The sequence below is a fragment of the Schistocerca piceifrons genome, chromosome 1, assembly GCF_021461385.2.
Source record: "Schistocerca piceifrons isolate TAMUIC-IGC-003096 chromosome 1, iqSchPice1.1, whole genome shotgun sequence".
Classification (NCBI taxonomy): Eukaryota; Metazoa; Arthropoda; class Insecta; order Orthoptera; family Acrididae; genus Schistocerca; species Schistocerca piceifrons.
The window spans coordinates 897776542-897793630 of NC_060138.1; the positions used below are offsets into that span (position 1 = coordinate 897776542).

At 39.0% G+C, this 17089-nt stretch overlaps 1 protein-coding gene across 3 annotated transcripts in view; it reads right to left on the bottom strand.

Annotated features, from left to right (window-relative positions):
• Positions 1-17089, bottom strand: part of LOC124716942 (lipid storage droplets surface-binding protein 1) — a 179602-nt gene that overhangs the window by 15045 nt on the left and 147468 nt on the right. For 2 of the 3 annotated variants that reach the window (XR_007005682.1, XR_007005678.1), the window contains exon 8: positions 2402-2825. The exons of the other annotated variant lie outside the window; for it this stretch is intronic. The gene's annotated coding sequence lies outside the window, so the exon portion shown is untranslated. The remainder of the gene's footprint in view (positions 1-2401; positions 2826-17089) is intronic. 3 annotated transcript variants of the gene reach the window in all.

The following is a 17089-nucleotide window of genomic DNA, read 5'->3' on the forward strand; positions in this document are numbered from 1 at the left end:
AATTTAATTGCAACTGTCAATATTATTCTTTATGTATAGACGAGTGTCATTTCCTGAGTTTCTGCAAATTGAAACAGCAATACAAGAAAGTAAAATCTAATACTGATGAAGTTGGCAATGAGTTTTGCAGCTGTGTTAACATTTTTAAGTCTCTAGAGCTGGATATCATTTTCCCTTAATCATCCAATGAATATAAGCCATGGAAGTGTTGGAACTGGTCTTCAAAAAGATGTGTGCAGTTTACAAAATGATCTATTCATGCTATTCAGAATGGAAAAGAGATGCTGCAATTTTTGAAGTCACACCACAGGATCGCTACCCAAAACTCACAGACTCAGCTGTTAAATAAAATCTTTTTTTTAGTTTAACACACATTTGTGAATGCCTTTTCTTCAATGAAGTACATTAAATCTGCTCATAGAATTAAGTGGCCAATGAGTCATTTGAACATAAGCTTCATTCTGCCACAATCCAAAGTGAAATGAATATTGGAGAACTTGTCAAGACCAAACAAATAAAACTAGTCTCAGTATTTAAATATCTCATTAATGTAAGTACAAGAGTTTGAGATGAGCAACTTAATAAAAAATGAAAGTTCTAGTAGTTTATATCTTATGAGATTTACATGTAGAGACTAGGCAGAGCTCATGATCCACAATGACTGACAGTCATCCCTGCAATTGACCAGGAAGGCTGTGTAAGGGTTGGGACAGTATGTATGACTAAAGTTGGAGGGGGAACACTCACTGGAAAGAAATGACTTTGTGAAGTCTGGTAAGAATGGTATGAATCCAAATATAAGAATTATGGTGAATATGGAGAAGGACGGGATGTTGCCTTTCTTAGATATGCTGGTTGAACAGTAAGCAGATGGATGACTTAGCTATTCTATGTATCAAAAACTGATACATATAGACTTGCATCTTAGTGGTCATAGCTTCCACTACCCACTTCATTAATACAGAGTACATAGTTTACCACCCAATGTGAGTGATAGCACTGCAAACAATGCTGAACAGAGAGCAAAAACATGATATATGGACATAGAGAGTGTCATCTCAGTATCAGCCATTTCCTTGATATATGTCATAATCTATGATATGCAATAATGGGCATAAAAGTGGGAGCCTTGTCAATTTCATGACAGTCAGAATTAGTCCCCAATGAGGATGATGCAGGCAGTCATTGAGAGCTTAGGATTTTATCCAAAGTGTACATGCAAATAAATTGAGAATTTTTTATCCAAGGGCTCTGTCATGAAAGACTTCATAGCCAGCATTAATTTATTGTGGTCACCAGCTTCTCATTTTCCTACTTTCAACCATTTATGGGATTTTTGCCATTTATTCTCTGAATTATGTACATATTCTCATCATTTAGTCCATGTTTCTCTCATGTAAATCTGACACCGTGCATAAAAGTTTATCCTCTTTCTACTTGTGTACCAACAAGATTTCTTTATATGTATGCAGTATCAAAAAGAATTTGAATCCCAAGAGATACAATATACCTCAATTCAAAACATGCCTATTATTGATATTTTTTGGCTGGTTATACAGGAAGACAGTAGGCAATCACAAGCTGAGAAATGCAGTCTCCATCTGGAAAAGAAGTGACAACAGTGTGGAAAGAATAGATTGCTGCTCACCACATAGACAAGGTGTTGTGCTACAGATGTCAGAATGAGAAAGACTACTAAACTATTTAAGCTTTCAGATAAAGTCCTTTTTCGGAAATAGCACAGTTCACACACAAATGGCCATTGTCTGCAAGCGCTGGGAACCCAGCACCCAGAGTCAGTGGCTATGTGTGGGTGAGTTGTGCTTGTAAGAATGTGTGTGTGTGTGTGTGTGTGTGTGTGTGTGTGTGTGTTTGCTATTCGAAAGAAGGACTTTGTCCAAAAGCTTAAATATTTTAGGAGCTATTTTCATTGTGCCCATCTGTGATTTAATGCCTACTCTACAAGGTGAGCAGCAAGCTATACTTTCCATTTTGTTGCTATTACATCCTGAACTTTTCATTTTTTGAGAAAGAGAGGGGAAAATGAATGATCAAGGAATCATAGGAATAAAATTCATGATGACAGAACAGTAAGTGTACTGTAAAATAAAGTGTCAGGAAGAGACTACAACCAAATATTTTAAAATATAATACAAGTATTAATCATTCTATGCCAGATGAGGAAAAGTCAAATCACACTAAAGATATCACTGTTATAGATTGTTTGGTGAAACAATTATTTCAAGAAATGAGAAGGGCAGATTATTTTATGAGTCACAGAGTATATGGGTTTACTAAATGTGGTATTCAGTTGGGATATTACAACAGTAAGACGTATGAAAAATAATTCTGGATTGGATTTATAAAAAATTAGAAAAGTACAGATCTGTAAGGTAATCACCTGCAAAGCAGTCCCATTCTGAAGCCACACATTTAGCCCAGTGTTGTTTCTACTGCACGAAGCATTTTTAGAAGTCATCTTCGGAAATAGGGGACAGCTCCCTCAGCAGATTCTGGTGTATCTCTTGATATCTTTCTCTTTCCCAATGGTTGTTGTTTCTCAGGGGGAGGAAAAGATCACTGGATGCAGGATCTGGCAGAAAAAGTGGCTGCTGGAACTCTGGAAAGTGGTTCTTAGGGGGAAATTTCTGCCCATGTTGTGTTGCATGGGCAGATGCGTTGCCATGGCTGAGTTGCTGGTCACTGTTCTCATGCATAGCCACCATTTTGTGGCAATCTGCTCTCCTCAAACGCTGCAAAATCTGACAGTAGCACATCTTGTAGAGTGTCTGTGCTGATGTAGTGCAATAATGATGCACAATTCCCTTATGATTGCAAAAAAACAAAAAGAAAAAATACAATTCAGTGGGCCTCCCAGGGGTATATTACTCTTAATACTTTAATTATCATGTATAAAATGTGTATGTTACTCATAAATAGTGCATCAATAGAACAATTCTCCCCATAGACTGTCTACATTCCTCAGTAAGCATGTTGCACTTTGCTACAAGTTTCTATTGAAACAAAATTATGAACTGGTATGTTTATTAGGTTCAAATGTGTAAGCATAATACACAACTGTAAACCAATATGAAAAGTGAAGATGATTGGATCATGGCAGGTAGCACTAACATGATTCAGTCTGTGATAGCAACAGCCTGTATCACCATTATCAATGCTTGGAAATTATATTCCCTTTTCTTGCAGAATGTTAAAAAAGCAAAACATTTTAAGGGGGATAAAGAAATGTTGTGGCATCAGATAGAACAATAAACTCATGTTACTGAAAATTATCTCATTATGCGGCTTATAAGATAATTCATTTATGATGTTAAGAATCTGGAGGAATAAAATGGTTCAATGATTTGTATACATTTATGACAACAATGATTGAGGGTTTATTTAAAACTATAGCCATTTTCTCCCGCAATAGACAGCTACTGCAACTGTGTAGTGTATGATAGAATATGTAATATTAACACCTTCCCATTCTATTCCTAGGTGCCATCCAAGAGCAATGACTGTCACTATGCCTCAGCATAGGCCTTGTGTATCTCAAATTTTATTTAGGGAGTTTTAGCTATTTTGTGTATTCTTCAGATTTTGGAGTCAGTTTGAGTAGAGAATGGATGGAAATAATTTTTTTGTAAAGTTTACTTAATTACAATTCTGATTTTAGAAGATCACCTATTTTCAACCAGGATTACATTCCTGTCTCTGCTCAGGCACAAGTAATCGGTGATGTCATAGCATCCGTATGACCATAAGGATTCCTTTCATAATGTTCACTGTTTTGAAAGTTAGGGTCTATTTGTAGTCATTAGTGGGTTGCTCATATAATTAACATAAATACTTTGCCCAATAAAGCTTCCTTATTTTGAATTTTGTATGTTTCTTGGGGAATATCAGATGGTTCATACTGATAGGTCATGTCCAATACCTTCCCTTTTCCTTGCTCATAATGAATATTTGTAATATGAGCTAAATTCTTGTATTATATCCACATTATTACTGGTATTGTTTTCATCCTGATGTTTCATAGCTCCATGTTTTATTATCTGTTTTGTTTTCTGTCAATAATTTGGTGCATGGTTCTAACTGAATACAAATTATGTACAAACAAATAAAATATTTGCCACCATGTCACACAAACTTTTATCACTAGCATCTGTCCTGAATATCTGTGTCTCCCATTCTATATTATTGACAGACTGAAAGCTTGCTATCCTGCTATAAAAATAGGGAAATTTATTAATTACAATTTTCATACTTTTTTCATAAATATTCATCAATGTGATGCTGAAGGCTGATAGAAGCAACCAAGCTATGTATGGCCCACCTTAGCTTCACCCAGAAAATTTTGATTTCTAGATTGTTATTTATCCAGTTACTCAAGACTGAATTATCTATACTGATAAATATGGCATCATCATTGGTATTTAGTAGTTTCTTTAAGATATACTTTAATCAAATTATGGCTTCGCTGTTAGTTATTTCTGTTTGCAACCAACTTCTCACTCCAGTTCTCGTGTTATCATTTCTACTATAAAAATGTGGGGAAGTTCTGGTTGAAAATAACGAATTATTTAGGAATAAAGAAATGACTCACTGAGGGCAAAAGTGCTGTGTTGTTGATAGTCACACAAACAAAAGGTACAGAGTTTTGCTTTGCTAGCTTTCGGAATGAAATTCCTTTCTCAATTTATAGGAGATACATGTGCACATGTGTGTGTGCGTGTTTCTCCTACCATTTGAGAAAGGAATTTCATTCCAAAAGATAGCATAGCAAAGCTCTGTACCTTCTGTTTGTGAGTCTGTTGATGACACACTGCCCCTACCTTTCAGTGAGTCATCTCTTTATTCCTAAATAAAACTGTGGGTAATTTTTTAACTAACGCTGCATGTTCCAACTGTAAATTAGTATTAAATTTACCTTTATTTCTCTCTTTCACTTTGATCTGCAAGGATTTGTATTCTTGTCAATAATTAATTCAAAACTATACAGGGTGCTTCAAAAGTCACACAACACAAAACAGTTCCGTTATTTGTGTAGATACTGTAAAAATGATTAAGGGAAAAATTGTTGAACATACTTTTTAAATCATTAGCTTGATGCTGAATATGTATTTGTTTCATTTTGTTATGTATTCAACAACAAAATTGTTGGAAACTATGTTTAAATGTCCCAAGAGTGGGAATAGTTGTTATACATGTTACAGGTATAAGTCTATTGGAAGTTGCGAGTCAAAATCACAGATGGCATGCAGGTCAATTGCCCCATCTCACGCAACCATTGGTGATTTACCAGAGTGGTTCCAGACAACAGGCAGTATCCATGACAAACAACAGTCTGCACGGCCACGTACAGATCAGTAAACTCAAGTGGTGTACTAGCTAAGCTGACAGTCAGTCCAACATGGTCAATAAGAAAAATGGCTCGAGAATGTGGAATCAGTCAAGCATTTGTGTCCAGAATATTATCCAGAAGCAGTTTACATCCATATCATGTGCATTTTGTCCAGGCATGGAAATGACACACATAGATGGGTATAGTGCTGTGAGTGGTTTACAGAAAGGTGAATGCACCACCCACTCCTTGAAGCTGATATTATTTTCAGTTATGAGTCCTCTTTCCATATGAATTGAACAATAAATAGACATAATGCTGTTTACTGGGCAACAAAGAACTACACTGCAATAGATGCTCATCATCAACCGGACCCAAGGTTAAATGTCTGGTATGGTATTTTAGTGCTTCGAGAATTTATGCATAAATTCTAGAACCACTTGGTCTTCTTCCATCTTGAACACATGATACTTTAAATAGAAGTGTGAGAGAGATGAATCCGACATACGGTGCATTGCATGTTTTTGTGTGTAGGTCTAAAAACAGTCACGAGAAAATTGTGGACTTGGCAGCCGAGAAGTACCTGCCCTATGATCCATAGAGTTTCAGTGTATGTGTAGAGAAGAACAAGGAGTGTTTACGTATTACTCTGCGCTTTGAGTGACTGTGATGAGTGTTAAGGACAAATGAAGAAATGAGGTTAGACTTTCAAGTAATTCATATCTTGGACTTGCTAGAAGCAAGACACGTTCATAAATTACGAGTGGTTCTTAAACCAGCATGCTTATGAACGTAACAATACCAGAGTAGGAAAGTCGCTACTCACCATATAGCGGAGATGCTGAGTTGCGATAGGCTCAATAAAAAGATTCACACACTCATAGCTTTCGGCAATTAAGGCCTTTGTCAGCAGTAGACATATATACACACACGCGCACACACACACACGCACGTGCACCCGCACGCGCGCACACACACACACATGCACAAACGCAACTTGCACACACATCTGTAGTCTCAGATAGCTGAAACTACACTGATGGGAGTGGCGACTGGGTGGGGGTAAGGAGGAGGCTGGGGCGGGGAGAGGGAGGGATAGTATGGTGGGAGTGATGGACAGTGAAGACAGAGGGCAGGAGAGAAGGTGCGAAGGGGTGGAGGGTAAGTAGCAGAAGGGAGAGAAATAAGAATAAAAATAAATTAAAAGACTGGGTGTGGTGGTGAAATGGTGGCTGTGTAGTGCTGGAATGGGAACAGGGAAGGGGCTGGAGGGGTGAGAACAGTGACTAACGAAGGTTGAGGCCAGGAGGATTACGGGAACATAGGATGTATTGCAGGGGAAGGATCCATATGGCACAGGCTGTGAAGCAGTCATTGAGATGAGGGGTATCATGTTTGGCAGCATGTTCAGCAACAAGGTGGACCACTTGTTTTTTGGCCTCAGTTTCTCCGTTGGCCGTTCATGCGGACAGACAGCTTGTTGGTTGTCATGCCTACATAGAATGCAGCACAGTGGTTGCAGCTTAGCTTGTAAATCACATGAATGGTTTCACAGGTAGCCCTGCTTTTGATGGGATAGGTCATGTTAGTGACCGGACTGGAGTAGGTGGTGGTAGGAGGATGTATGGGACAGGTCTTGCATCTAGGTCTATTACAGGGGTATGAGCCATGAGGTAAGGGATTGGGAGCAGGGGTTGTGTGAGGATGGATGAGTATATTGTGTAGGTTCAGTGGACGGTGGAATACCACAGTAGGAGGAGTGGGAAGGGGATAGTGGGTAGGACATTTCTCATTTCAGGGCACGACGAGAGGTAATCGGAACCATGTCGGAGAATGTAATTTAGTTGCTCCAGTCCCGTATGGTATTGAGTTGTGAGGGGAATGCTCCTCTGTGGCCAGACTGTGGGACTTTGGGAGGTGGTAGGAGACTGGAAAGATAAGGCACGGGAGATTTGTTTTTGTACAAGGATGGGAGGATAATTACGGTCAGTGAAGGCTTCAGTGAGACCCTCGGTATATTTAGAGAAGGACTGCTCGTCACTGCAGATGCGATGACCATGGGTGGCTACGCTGTACGGAAGGGACTTCTTGGTATGGAATGGGTGGCAGCTGTCGAAGTGGAGGTGTTGCTGGTGGTTAGTAAGTTTGATATGGACGAAGGTACTGATGTAGTTATCTCTGAGGTGAAGGTCAACATCTAGGAAGGTGGCTTGTTGGGTTAAGTAGGACCAGGTGAAGCAAATGGGGGAGAAGTTGTTGAGGTTCTGGAGGAATGTGAATAAGGTGTCCTCACCTTCAATCCAGATGGCAAAGATGTCATCAATGAATCTGAAACAGGTGACAGGTTTAGGATTCTGGGTTTTTAGGAACGATTCCTCTAGATGGACAATGAATAGGTTGGCATAGAATGGTGCCATGTGGGTGCCCATAGCCATACTGCAGATTTGTTTGTAGGTAATGCCTTCAAAGGAGAAGTAATTGTGGGTGAAGATATAGTTGGTCATGGAGACTAGGAAGGAGGTTGTTGGTTTGGAATCCATAGGGCATCTGGAAAGGTAGTGTTCGACAGCAGTAAGGCCATGGGCATTAGGAATGTTAGTGTACAGGGAGGTGGCATCAACAGTGATGAGCAGGGCACTGTGTGGTAAAGGGAAAGGAACTGTCTAGAGTGGGTCAAGGAAATGGATAGTATCTTTTATATAGGAAGATAGGTTCCGGGTAGTAGGTTAAAGGTGTTGGTCTATGAGAGTAGAGATTCTCTCAGTGGGGGCACAGTAACCTGCCACAATGGGGCGTCCTGGGTGGTTGGGTTTACGGACTTTAGGAAGCATGTAGAAAGTGGGAGTGCGGGGAGCGGTAGGGGTTAAGTAGAGAGATGGACTCTGGGGAGAGGTTCTGGGATGGGCCTAAGGATATGAGTAGTGACTGGAGATCCTTCTGGATTGCTGGAATGGGATCACTGTGGCATGGTACGTAGGTGGAAGTATCTGACAGCTGACGGAGTCCTTCTGCCACATAATCCTTGCGGTTCAAAACAATGGTGGTGGAGCCTTTGTGTGCAGGTAGGATTATAAGATCGGGATCAGTTTTTAGATGGTGGACTGCGGTTATTTCTGTGGATGTAAGGTTAGTATGCATGTTGAGGGATTTGGGGATTGGGGAATGATGGTGAGGATAAGAAATTTTGGCAAGTTAACAGGGGGTGGTTTGGAGGCAGTGGGGGTAGATCACAGTTGGATAGAGGAGTGAACTGAGTTAGGCAAGGTTCAATATCGGTCTTTGGTTGACTCTGATTGGTGGTGAAATAGTGTTTCCACTGTAGGGACTAGTCCTGCATGGTTGAATTTGGGAGTGGGGCAAAAGTTGAGGCCGTTGGAAAGGACTGATATTTCTGTGGGACTAAGGTCTCTGGAGGAAAGGTTCATGAATGTGTTGTGGGTCTGATTAGGTTTTGGGTTCTGTGTGGTTGTGGGAGGGAGTTTTGGAGGGTGGGGTAAGTGTAGTAGGTCTGCGAGACAGGGTTTGTCAGCTATGAGGGGGTGTGGGGGAGGTTTGGAGGTTGTTGTTGAAGTGGTGGACAGTGGTACTCCGAGGGGGTAGAAAGAAGTGAGCAGGATGGGGAGCTTTATGAGGTGGTGTCATGCATGTTGCTCAAATTCCTGCAGGGCAAGAGTTTCAATGTGTGTTAGTTGGGATTACATACCAGGATAATTTTGCGGATGGAGAGAAGGTACTGCAAGAAGGATTGGGCTCGGTTGACATGGTTTTGCAAGAGTATGTTGGTGAGGGCTAAGCTGCAACCACTGTGCTGCATTCTATGTAGGCATGACAACCAACAAGCTGTCTGTCCGCATGAACAGCCACCAACAAACTGAGGCCAAAAAACAAGTTGACCACCCTGTTGCTGAACACGTTGCCAGACTTGATACCTCTCATCTCAATGACTGCTTCACAGCCTGTGCCATATGGATCCTTCCCACCAACACCAGTTTTTCTTAATTGTTCAGGTGGGAACTTTCCCTACAATACATCCTACGTTCCCGTAACCCTCCTGGCCTCAACCTTTGTTAGTCACTGTCCTCACCCGTCCAGCCCCCCTCCCTGTTCCCATTCCAGCACTACACAGCCATCATTTCACCACCACACCCAGTCTTTTAATTTATTTTAATTTTTATTTCTCTCCTTTCCACTACTTACCCCCCCTCCCCCCCCCCCCCTCCACACCTTCTCTCCTGACCTCTATCTAAACTGCAACACTTCACTGTCCGCCACTCCCACCATACTATCCATCCCCCTCCCCACCCCAGCCTCCTCATTACCCCCACCCAGTCGCCACTCCCATCATGCACTGGTGCTGCTGCTCGCAGTGTAGTTTCAGCTCTCTGAGACTGCAGACGTGTGTGCAAGTTGCATTTGTGCATGTGTGTGTATGCGCTTGTGTGTATGTGCGTCTACTGCTGACAAAGGCCTTAATGACCGAAAGTTATGAGTGTGTGAATCTTTTTATTGTGCCTATCATGACTCAGCATCTCCACTATATGGTGAGTAGCAATTTTCCTTCTCTGGTATTGTTACATTCCATCCTGGATTTTCCATTGTTTAATTTTCGCTTATGAATGTTAATTTAATGCATTTCTAAAGCTCAAAATATGAGTGAAATACAAGAAGAAGAAGATATTTATATGTGAAATGCGAGAATGTTATTCTGCATGATCCAATACATCGTTAATTGGTGAAAACATAAAGTTTGTGTATTTACTCCACACGTTCTATCATAAAAAAAGCGTTAGAGCATGGCGACCAGTGAAAAGGACTCAAAACAACAGGAATTTTGAGTAGAAATTGAAGAAGATGATATGATGTCTTGCCATAGCAACCAGATACAACCAGATAAGAGAACTGTTTCACATAATTTGATTAAGTCCAAAAATTAAATGAAAAAATTTGTGGATGCAACAAAAGGGAATATGTAAGGAAGTAATAATGTTAAAAGAAAGGAAAGAAGACCTCGATGTATTAGACTAAGAAGAGATATGATGAGAATAATTCAACTAAGAGAATCCACTGGGGGGGAGTATACAACTCACACACATTGCGGCGACGCCGATGCGGAAACAATGTCCAATGACACTGGCACCAGTTGCTGTTCAATGGTGCTGACCTGCTTCCACAGCTGCCTACTGATGCCTACGTTGACACCAATGTCTGATGACACCAGTTTGCTGTTCACCAGTGCTGACTTGCAGTCACATCCACTTACCTACGTTGCAAGAATTCTACGCCGAGTGAGCGCAAAATAGAACTTTAGCACCTTAGCAAGAAGGGATACAAGCAGGAGAGTGACTTTTATTGGTGTAGTTATTATACTGAGAGTTAATTTGTTAAATGATTACTAGATTTAAAAATAATAGAAATATGAATAATACACAGAGAATTGGGGAAACTTCAGAACCAGCCACGGCTATGAAAGTGAGTAAGGAAGTGCCAGACTGGTCTGAATTAGTAAATTTAATCAAAGCACAAAGTGCAGATTTAGTGGCTTTAAGAATGGAACTACATGCAGCTTTAAATGCTCAAAGTCTTAAGTTAGATTCAATGGGTACTCAGTTAAATAATAAATTGGATGTTCAGAATGAAACTTTAGGATTGTTAAGTGCTAAGGTAGATCCACAAAGTAAAGACTTTAGTAATTTATGTGGAGGTATGGAAAATTTGAAGACTCAATTTGACAATTTAACTGCTAAAGTAGAAAATTTCAAGACAGATTTGAAAGGTGAGCTAACTAATTCTTTAAGCAGTCACGTAAATCAACTGTTCACTGACTTTAATCGGAGACAGAATGATCATCTTCAGTATTTGACAAAGAAGTTAGAATTTGATACTGAAGATAAATGTAATAATGTAGAATCTGAACTTGGTGAGAAGTAAGGATCATTTCAAAATGTATGTAATGTGACTTTTGATACTGTCAAGCAGAGATTGCATACTTTGAAAGAAATTGTTGAAAAGCTGGATACGTTAATACCAATATTCCAGTCACAAATTGCACGCATTAATACATGAGGAGAAAATGTAGAAAGAAGTTTCCAAGAGAGAATAGCTAACTCTGATACAGTAAACGTAAGTAGTCTTGAGGAACAATTTGAAGGAGTTATAGATGGAAAAGTCACCAAGAGAATAACATCCGAGAACATGTCACTTATTGTTTCTTCTGAGCTTTCAGATACCCAAAAGGTTATAGATGACTTGTGGAAAGAATTTAAACTTATCCACAATAGAGTAGAAAATAGAATAACTTTATCTAATGTTGTGTTACTGAGTGAAGTGGTGATTGTTTTGCTGTGGGGAGACTTTCACACAAAATTTAACGAGAAGTACTGGTCTGCACTTGCTCAAGTGAAGCTAATATCAGATCCATGTGATCTGAGTGGAGTCATCTAACCCCCAAGGAGGTTAACATTCTGTGTTAATGGGTGGAGTGACGACCGTCAGATCATGAGTTGTTTTCGGCATTTCTTCCAAAATAGCTTCCTGCACCGAACGCCCTTCAAATCTTAAACTATTCTGTAATCTATTCTTGAATTCTTAAACTATCCTATAATTTTAGTACTGAGAAAACTGGATATGACAACAAAAAAAAGGAACAATTTAAGAGAATCACGGATAAACAGTGATCTCTAGACGAAATGAACAGAATGTTGTTGTTATGGTCTTCAGTCCAGAGACTGGTTTGATGCAGCTCTCCATGGTACTCTATCCTGTACAAGCTTCTTCATCTTCCAGTACTTACTGCAACCTACATCCTTCTGAATCTGCTTAACGTATCCATCTCTTGGTCTAACTCTACGATTTTTGCCCTCCACACTGCCCTCCAATGCTAAATTTGTGATGCCTTGATGCCTCAGAACATGTCCTACCAACCGGTCCCTTCTTCTCGTCAAGTCGTGCCACAAACTCCTCTTCTCTCCAATTCTAGTCAATACCTCCTCATTAGTTATGTGATCTACCCATCTAAACTTCAGCATTCTTCTGTAGCACCACATTTTGAAAGCTTCTATTCTCTTCTTGTCTTAACTATTTATCGTCCACGTTTAACTTCCATACATGGCTACACTCCATAAGAATACTTTCAGAAATGACTTGCTGACACTTAAATCTATACTTGATGTTAACAAATTTCTCTTCTTCACAATCACTTTCCTTGCCATTGCCAGTCTACAATTTACATTGTCTCTACTTTGACCATCATCAGTTATTTTGCTCCCCAAATAGCAAAACTCATTTACTACTTTAAGTGTCTCATTTCCTAATCTAATTCCCTCAGCATCACACAATTTAATTCGACTACATTCCATTATCCTCATTTTGCTTTTGTTGATGTTCATCTTATATCCTCCTTTCAACAGACTGTCCATTTCGTTCAGCTGCTCTTCCAGGTCCTTTGCTGCCTCTGACAGAATTACAAAGTCATCGGCGAATCTCAAAGTTTTTATTTCTTCTCTATGGATTTTAATTCCTACTCCGAATTTTTCTTTTGTTTCCTTTACTGCTTGCTCAATATACAGACTGAATAACATCAGAGATAGGCTACAACCCTGTCTCACTCCCTTCCCAACCACTACTTCCTTTTCATGCCCCCTCGGCTCTTATAACTGCCATCTGGTTTCTGTACAGATTTTGACAGAATAGTATATTATATTTGTGGAAAAAGGTAATATCATGTAACTAATTGAGCAACCTTTATACTGTAGTGTATGGATTTTCTGTTTTGTATAGAATATTTTATACCTTTTATGAGAGGTGATGTAGACAGGAGGGTTTGTATTGATTTTGAAAAGGGTGGGTAGTTGTAAATAAGAGCATGATTTACACCAACAGATAAATCATGGCTAACACAGAACACACATCACACCTTTAAAAAAACCCTCACAAACAAGTGTGACTGGTTCTTCACCATTTGCCATTTCCAAAGGGTTGCAAAGATTTTCTTCGGGGACCTCAAGGTTGAAGGTAGAAATGTCCGTTCTGTAGGAGAAAATTTAACACCATACCTCCTCAGGCTTCTCACTCAAGTTCCGGCAAGGTAGGGATTCTGGGGAAGGAGGGTGGGAAGAGTTTCTTGTCTTTGAGGCTGTCTTCTTTCTTTTCTTAGATCTTAGCAACCCTTTCTGTTTTTTTCTTTTCTTACTTCTCTTTTGAGGACCTAACTATCTTTTCCCTCTTTCCATATTCGTACACTTCTATCACAGAAGTCCTTCCTAGTCTCTGTGGTTTCCAATAACCTACAACTTATTTTCACATAAGAAGGCAGAAGAATCAGAACACACAAACACACTTATGCATACACACAAAGCAATATGAATGCACAAACAATGAAGTCACAGATTAGAAGGATGTAAGAATCACCAAGGGTTGTAGGGGAGCAGATATATGGACATCTAGAAAGATTCACACACTGCTTTTATTATGATGGTGCTACATCACCTATTTACATGAAAAGCCATCATCAGGAAGCATGAGTAATGAAGGAGAACGCAACCAGATTGGAGTTAATTGTGATGCTTATTTAAGAAAAGTCAGTGTAGCAAATACTCGAATAAATTGATGAATAGTAGGATAGTGGGACTTGAACAAAATAGGTAGACATAGTATCTACCGTGTGTTGAATAATATATGTAGACATAGTATCTACTAAGATTATAGAAGTTGAAAAGTAGAGGAGGACAATAGGGTATTAAATGAGGTACTAAGAAGTGAGAGTGAAGTGTAAAATAGATTTTTATTTTACCAGGAAATATTTAATTATAGTGTACATAAAGATGTACACTAGGGCAATGAACCATGAGGCTTACTCAAAGTATAAGGGGGGGCATACCCGGCATTTGCTAAGGATATAGGGCAGATGTACCTACACAGAGACAGGACGACCTGTGGCCTGATGAAGAGGGATGTTTTATAAAGGGGCACACCTACCAGAATGGAAGGAGGAAGTGCACTCATAGGGTCAACCCACACGTAAGGTATAGGTACTGATCCTAGGGGAAAAGGATAGTATTGTGACAGAAGTCACACATTTAATAGGAATTATTCTGGTAAGTTTCAATTCTATATATCACTAGCATTATTACTTACAAGTGTTGAAAAGAACACTTTCAGTTGCCCAGAGTTCCTCAAGACTACAAACTACTATAAATAATAACAACTAGTACTTATTAAGGAAAAAATAGTACAAGGAATTAGAATAAAGAATGAAGTACTCAAGTGTCATGAACACATGGAGCTTAGGATTGGAAACTAAAAGTTTAGTCCTCACAATTCCTAGATATAAGAAAATGAACTCCAACACTGATTGAAATGTTCACATTTTATAGTTAAAGTAAAATGAAAAAATAAGGAACAGCTAAATAATAATAAGAAGGGTATTCACAGTTATGAAAAGAACAAGGTATACTGTTGAAATATGAATTGTTATTATATGTGATATAAATGTACATAATGGCTGTATATAAAATATTGCATGTTCGATCTGAGGGGGGAATATGTAGTGCTTTGAAAATTTCTGCATAAGTTCTAGAACCACTTGGTCTTTCCCATCTCTAACACATGATATTTTAAATAGAAGTGTGAGAGAGATGAATCTGACCTACTGCGCATTGCATGTTTGTGTGTGCAGGTCTAAAAACAGTCACAAGTAAATTGTGCATGCAGCATCTGAATGGCGACTGACAAGTACCTGGTGTACGATCCATAGAGTTTCAGTGTGTGTGTAGAAAAGAGTGTTTATGTACTATTCTGTGCTTTTAGTGACTGTGATCATTGTTGAGGACAAATGAAGAAATGAGGTTAGACTTTCAAGTAATTCATGTGTTGGACTTGCTAGAAGCAAGACATTTTTACAAATTATGTGGTTGTTAAACCAATGCTATTATAAATTTATTTAATCGAGTTTAATGCAACATGAATCTGTTGACTTGCAAAGTTTCGAATATTTATGTGAGAAATGGTGAATGTGTTCTTTGTGGAAGTTGAAATACACCAAGACTAAAGTATTCTGCGAGTATCCACTTATTTCATGAGTAGAGAGAGAGAGAAACTGACAAATTCCCTTAACCAGCTTTATTCTTTGGAGAAGTAGTTTTTGGACATCGATGTGGCCGACTATCCAGAGAAGAAGATCGGCTGTGCATACGAAGTAAGTCAGCTGATATGAGAGAGGTGTGAAGTTGGAAAAGCAGCTCCACATTGCTTCTTGTCACTGAAAGTGTTAGAGTATACATGAGGATGTTCTCATAGTATTTCTCAGCAACAAGTTCACTGGTGATCTGTACAGAAATCATCTTGAGATGACACTCCTACCAAACTGATGGGGGGGTTTTCTTTCAGCAAGATGGACCACTGCCACTTTTGGATGAACAACTCAGGAATTTCTGAATGAAGTTTTTCCTGAGCATTGGGTAGGTTGAAGGGGTTCAGTGGAGTGACTGCCTGGGTTACTAGATTTGACACCACTTGACTTTTTTCCTCAGGGGCTATTTCAAATCTGCAGTATACAGAAATAGGCCCTAAACATTGCAGCACTGCAGGAAAACATCAGAGGATCCTCTGCAGCAATAACACCTTTGCTGTTATGTAAAGTATGCAAGAATTATGTGAACTATTTTCAGATGTGATCAATTTGAACAATTCCTCCAGTAGTGTCCAAGCAGTTCAGCTGCAGGACATGGCAGTTCAGGTCATTGATTGGTTTCAGTTTGCCAGTCCGTGAGTTTGCTATTGTGATTGTCAATTCTGTTGTTATGTTGTAAATGGTATATGGATATGGCATTGATTTGTTTGGGATTGTTTCAGTTTGCCATTTCAAAAGTCATTTTGTTTTGCTAAGTTTTTGATTTCAAGAAGACTAATAAATTACCCAGTAATTAACTTGAATGGTGAAGCTTTTGTCACAACAATTAAGCTCATGATTTAAAACAATGTATTTCGGAGAGTTGTCCTATGTTGTATGACTTTTGAATTACCCTGTATTACAAGCACACACTATGTACATAATAATGTAGTAAAATGGAACCAAATAAAAATTAATCAAGCAATACTCATGTTTCAGGAAAGTGCTCATGGACAGAGAAGGGTGTGTCTAATTCCCGGAGCATATCTAACCTATTCAGGACAGTTCTCTTATGGTACCGTCTATACTGAAAACCATGAGCGAGTTGATCTTAAATTTCTGAAATCACATATCTTAACTCTATTTCTGAAAACTTTGTTTCACACCAGAGCTTTTAAAACAGCCCTTTGGGTCAACATTTATTTTTATGTTGTTAATTATTAACTATGTTCTTCTCTTTCATTGCTACTTCTCATGTTCTTGCTCTTTCTTCCCCTTCAGTCTATCCTTACTCTTGCTCATTCAGCTTCTATACACTCTGCATGTATGGTACCCCTAACATTTGTTATTCTGTCACCAATCACAGTCTACTACCACAGTTGTTGTGATGTACTAAACAGAACAATAAATAAATCCATTCACTTTTGAGACTGATATGTCAAATGCGAACAGAAACTCAGCTCTGTTCACTATCATTTTATTTATTTTTGTTATTTATTTGCTGGCATTGAATTTTTACCTGTTGTCTTCATACAATAGTGTGTCGTGTCACATCTTTTATTACAAAATATTTAAGTGATTGTACATGTATTCTGCTCAGCAAAATAATGACACTATCAGGCTAGCCATGTTATGGT